Genomic DNA, 5172 nt, shown 5'->3' with positions numbered 1-5172 from the left:
TTATCACAGTTTCTGTGGTCTATAATTTTCAAACTGGAATCATGAAAATAAAACTACCCACAGAATAAAAAAAGGCTATGCAGTCTAATGCTGTGCCTGGGATCAGTGGCCACCCAACATCGTGAGGATATTGGGGAGCTACGAATAAGTAGCATAGCCCGGTCATAGAAAACCTACAATAACGACTGGGAGTTCATCGTGGTAACCACACATCACCCCGTAACTGGTTGGCTTATCATCCACCTCTGCCGAGGCATGTGGGAGTGATGCCAGCAGCTGGCAGACAGACTTTCGCCTTCAAGGGCTGTTATGCCATGGGTGGTGGTGGTTGTTATTATGAAGGGTAGTAAAATACATAGTGCCTGGTCCCCATGGCAACTGAATTTTCAAAATCTCTAGTTCGCTTATGTAAATTTCCATTACCCTTTTTTAAAAATAAGAAGTAGTGTGTGTGTTTTCTATGTCACATGTATCATAAATCAAAATAATAAACATTCCATTATACATTTTTGCACTGTTGCTGATCGAAGTTTGAAATCTGCAGCAGTATAGTAGAATCGGCTATACATTAGAATGTATTGCATAGTTATTCATTCTGTTCTTTAGAAAGGCTACTCTGGCACAAGATTTAATTACTTTTAATCCAATCTTGTATTATTTATTAAATCACAAGTTTTAAGCAAGGTTATTAGAAGTATAGGTTGGGCCCTTAGTTTACGCTCAACGATTAGGATGAACGATGATTTGATTGAATACATTTCACAGCAAAAACAAATTCACTTTGCCATGTTTGTTCGTTTTAATTTTAACAAATGATGATACTTTCATTCCACTTACGTTTCTGACAAACTGTTAATTGTTATAAAATGTAAAATATATTCACATTCTCATCCGCTAATCATATATTTATGCCGTGCAATTAAGCAATAAATTTGATATTTCATAACTTTAACACATAACTTGAACATTTGAAGCAATGATAGTATCATTCATTTGCATGTCAGAAGTCAAGTTTAAGATGATACAAGGTATATTTATTTAAACTCATCCTCATACTTATGTGGAAATTATGTAGAAATTAATGAAAATGAACAATAGTATTAATCGTGACAATAGATAGCGTGAATAATTTTCGATATGAAACCTCGCAGCAGTGGTCCTTAACAATCATATGAAATATGAATTGGAGAAAGGTGGAGGAATTGTGCGCTCCTAAGGATAATTACTCATGGCCGGGCATGTAATGGAGTTAAACGAATTGTAAAGACACATAAATTTTGACTGGAAAACTTTCAATCCGTCAATACTTTTTTCCTTCAGGACAAAAATATAGTTTTCTTGAAACATTAATTTAAAACAACATTAAAGGCATATAGCCAACTACAAAGATTAATTCATTGATTTCCATTCACTTGATCATACAAGAATAAATTTCACTATGATATGGGATATGTGAATAATATTAATGTCTAATTTTGAATACAAGGAAATTAACCTATAGTCTAGTTACAATCTATTAAATTAGTAAAAACAATATTACTTTAAGAAAGTTAAGAAGTAATATAGTGTATTTTGTAATAATAAGAAAAAGTTTTAAAGTTAATGTCCATTAATGGAAAATGTGACCCAATTAATCATATATAAAACAAATGTTCTTTACTGTGGTTCTAAATTTAGATGTATTTTTATTCTTGAACAGATAGATAATAGTAGGCAAATTGTCCATCGCTTTTTTTTTTTTTTTTTTTGTTCTACCTCCTGTGTTGTTTTTAAATAATGGAAAGCAGATGTTTTCCTCTGCTTATTTCAATTTATGATCACCAGATTGGGGAAAACAGACTGGAGGAAAATGGTGATGGGCAATTCGCCTGCCATTTCTTTTGCCATTGGTGTACAATTTTCTCTCACTTTTCCCTACAAATTCACATAAAGCAATAAAAATACAAACTGCTAACTTTTCATTCTATTTTGGTTATTTATTAAACGGTACGTGTTTGTATTTATATTTGATAAATTTACTTTGCTCTTCCGGCCATTTAAGTCAATTGAGATGGTGAAGAAGTGATAAAATAGATGAATGACCAATCACAGTTTCCCTTACTTACAAGAGCGACCACAAGAAAAAGAACCTTCGTCGAAAAGTCCTGCGCACTTTCCTCCTCTTCCCTTCAACTTGGGCTATAAGAGAGCATGCTCCATTCTTCCCCTCCCCTCCACACTGGAGTACTGTGCACAGGAGTCGCGAGTCTGCGCAGGTTTCTTTGCTTGTGGTTCCACTATAATAGTAATATAAAATTGTACACTCACCTCACTTAGTTCTCCGGCAGTTTGTTTCTTTATACATCATATTTGGAGAAGATACAATTCAATATATAGGTGTACACTGTATATAAAACACATCTTATTACTGACATCCTTGACCCTGGATGTACAGGGTCAAGGAAAACAAAGAAATGAGCATAATTTTCTTCGGAGAAGATGTTGAACCTAAACCAAAAAGAACACAAATAATGAACTCAACTATGTAAATTGATCAGATTTAGTAAATCATTTAATGAAGTGAACTAATTGGAAAGGACAAAATCAGCTCAGATCCTACTACTTCTTCATGGTATGTGATCAGCGGCGGCTCGCAACTTTTCAAAGATGCGTGCTACAACTGGTAGCATGAACGTTAAGTGGTCAACTTTCGATCTCACCATCGAAGTTCCGGGCGGGAGTCTCAGCCCGGGTATGGGTATTCTTTGTGAATGCCCCTTCATTAATTTCATTATTACAAAGTATTACAAAGAATACCCATACCCGGGCCAAGACTCCAACCCGGAACTTCGATGCCGAGGTCGAGTGCCTTTAAATACAGTGCTGTTGTCAAGATGCTCTTTAACAGCATTGTCTAAACTGCTGAAAATCAAGGAGACCTAGAAATACCCCAGGGTTTGCGGAGGAATCTGTTTCATCGTGGCCGGCCACGCAGGGCCATCGCAAAAGCTCCACAGAACTTGATGCAGTCTATGATTTTTGACAAGACGTGACGATTTTTTTTTCAACTTGCTCATTATGCAATTCTAGAGAAGCGTGGCTTAACTGCGTTGCTATGTTGACAGTTCCGAGAGAGACAAAATTTAACTCATTATTCATGTGCTTTTTGCTTTCACTATGCTTTCTCATATATTCACTTAAATGTCCTAGATCTTTTACCCCTCCTTTAGATCACGAATCATTACTTCCACAAAGTATGCAAGGAAAACAGAATAATGCATTTCGAATTTGACACCCACAAAGCCATGGTTCACTATCGTACAGTTTTCTATTAAATCACTTTTTATACGTAGCGTTCTTACCTCCCTTTGCATTTTGCGATAGATCCAAATCTGGCAACAGCCATCCTAGCACCTTTATTTCCAACTTTTCTTCAAGTGTTCTTGAAGAGAAAGGTTGCTGCAACAGAGAATCCACCGAACACACATCCACTTTCACTTCTAACAACAACAAAAAGCTAATCCTTCACAACAATGACCACCACTTCACACGCCATGCGATTTTAACACAATGAACTGCGGGTAACATTTTCGGGTCTGGAAGCTGGGGAAAAATGACTGTACTCTGTAAGTTTGTTTCTTGAAGATTGAAGTGCTACATAAACACAAGGAAATATATTACTAGCATTTAAAAACAGGTAAATAAAATCTGAAGCAAAAAAGGCACGGACTATAGTTTCAGAGTTGCAATCTTTACAACTTACCACCGAAATAGATAAAAGGCTAAGGGGTAGTGTCAATTCGCGTTCCAACTTCTTGCAGCTGCTGCTATTGTATACGACACGTTACAAACATTACATAAGTCTACACTGATAACGTACAGAACGTTTGAAAATGACAATAAAAAACGTTGTTCTGACAGAGGCAATAGGTTGTCGTAGACTTTCTTGTTATCCTGAGATGGCACACTTACCGTGCTGACTTTTCCTGTAGCATGCTAGCAGACTATTTTTCTCGAGCGGAGACCATATTCCCTTTATGAATCGAGGAGTGGGGGTGTACAGTATTCATGCACGGAGTGATGAAAAAGGGGCGAAAACGTGCTGAGATTTTAGCATGGTACGCTATTCCTTATAGCCCCAACAGAATCTGTGCCCAACAGTGTGAGGGAAATACATGGTGCATCTGGTAAATGCCGAGGCTCTTAACATGAGAAGTTTCATTTCACTTTAAGGCTTCATTAAACTTCTTGCATCTGTGAGATTTGCATTTTTCTTCTTTTCATTTTAACAAATTTAGCAATGTGATATAGCACGGATTAAGCAGCCGCCACTGTATGTGACGTAAAGTTCCCACCCAACCATTTGACGGTGTTAGTGGCTATCGTATCTCCTTTTCCACAGCCTGTAGTACACATCCTCATCTAGACATTGTTCTTGTTCTGGTGTTTAATATCTGCATACTGCAACACTCTCATTCAGTCATTTCACGTGAATTTACATTGAAGTGATGCATTCACTTGGCCGGTTACACGTCATCGCACGCAAAATCTTCAACCATTACCATGGATATGGGCCAGGGCTGGTTTTAAGGTCACGTTTCACACAATGTGTAGCTTTATCTTAGTTGGACTCATGGCTTTCTTAGTACTTGCAAAATAATAATAATAAATTGAAAAATGTTGGTACCAGTAGAGTAGATTAGAGAGTTCCACGCCCGAAAATGAGGCTCGCCTTAATGGATTTCTCTCGTAAGGCATGAGCCTCATTTTCTTGCAGTGTTGCCAGCTCACCCCAAGAATATTTCACCATGTGATATTTTACAGGCGAAGCTAACCTACAAATGGGAGTTGGCAACACTGGCAACATCAATTGCGGTTTAATATTGCCAACTCACCTCAAGAATATTTCACCATGTGATATTTTACAGGCGAAGCTAACTTACAGAGTAGTACAATCAGCCCGGTTCTACGCCCGAAAATGGCGCTCGGTGGCGCTCGCAGTGTTGCTAACTCCTCACTTGAAAAAATCACCAAGGTTTTTGTTTTTGGGTATAACCTAACCTCAAGCAAGGAGCTGGCAACACTGCTTGAGGCTTTTCTCGCAGTGTGGCCAACTTACCCCAAGAATATTTCACCATGTGATATTTTACAAGCGAAGCTAACCTACGAATGGGAGTTGGCAACACTGATTAG

This window comes from Lepisma saccharinum, chromosome 16 (genome assembly GCF_977018435.1).
Source record: "Lepisma saccharinum chromosome 16, izLepSacc3.1, whole genome shotgun sequence".
NCBI lineage: Eukaryota > Metazoa > Arthropoda > Insecta > Zygentoma > Lepismatidae > Lepisma > Lepisma saccharinum.
This window is presented reverse-complemented; position numbering follows the sequence as displayed.